Raw genomic sequence first — 1082 nt, 5'->3', positions numbered from 1 at the left:
CTTAGTAAGTTCGTATAACAAAAACTAAACTTACCAATCCCGTTTATTAAATTTAAGCATACAATAACAAGTTTTCCATCCATTTGGCTAAATTTCCTAAACACAAGCATCCAATCAAACATGTTAGTCACAAAGTTTACATATACATAAAAAGGGATAGATAAGCTCATCATGCAATACTCTTTCAAGACATTATTATTTCATCTCATAATTCTCATGCCATGTCGAGAGTTATATGCCCGTTAAATCATTGAAATTCCGATGGATGCTCAAGTAATACACCCGAGGTGTACAACTCCATATTCCGTCAATTCTTATTCAATGGTACCCATTAGGGCACAAAATCGTGGAAAAACTCTAGAGCCACATATCCTATAACAAGATTACTAGTCCAAGCTAAATCCTTTATATAACGTATGCTCAAAGAGTTCAATTAGGGTTACCAGTCCAGGCTAAACCCCAATCATAACGTATTCTTGAGAGGTATTATATTAGGATTACCCGTCCAGGCTAAATCCTTTCTATAACAAGGTTGATAGGATTATTTGTTCAAGCTAAATCTCATCCGCAACAAATGCAAGATCTTATTCGTTTCGGAAAAACGCATATATTCATCGGAATTCAATATTCAATCAGGACTTAACCCTATTTTCACCATATAAAACATGTATTAATTCTCTCATTATAATATTTAAGTAATGTACATCAATATAAGTCACATTCCATACAATACAATATTCAATTAAACATAGTACATTCCCAATTGAGTTAGACGAACTTAGTTTGACACTTGTTCGCGATAGAAATCTACTAATCCAAAACCTTTTCTTTTCCTCGATCTAACCTCAAATTAGTGTTGTACGAACCTATATAAATGAATTTAATCATCAATTTCACACATTTCATATTTAAATGGACTCAATTTACGTCCTAGATAAAATTATCATTTTGCCCTTAACTTTTCCATAAATTTCGATTTCGTCCTTAGGCTCAGAAAATGAAACTTGTGCAATTTACTCCCTATCCCAAGCCTAACCAAAATCCCATTACAAATTTTACGACACATGTATTCATAAAATTTT

This window comes from Gossypium hirsutum, chromosome A06 (genome assembly GCF_007990345.1).
Source record: "Gossypium hirsutum isolate 1008001.06 chromosome A06, Gossypium_hirsutum_v2.1, whole genome shotgun sequence".
Lineage (NCBI taxonomy): Eukaryota > Viridiplantae > Streptophyta > Magnoliopsida > Malvales > Malvaceae > Gossypium > Gossypium hirsutum.
This window is presented reverse-complemented; position numbering follows the sequence as displayed.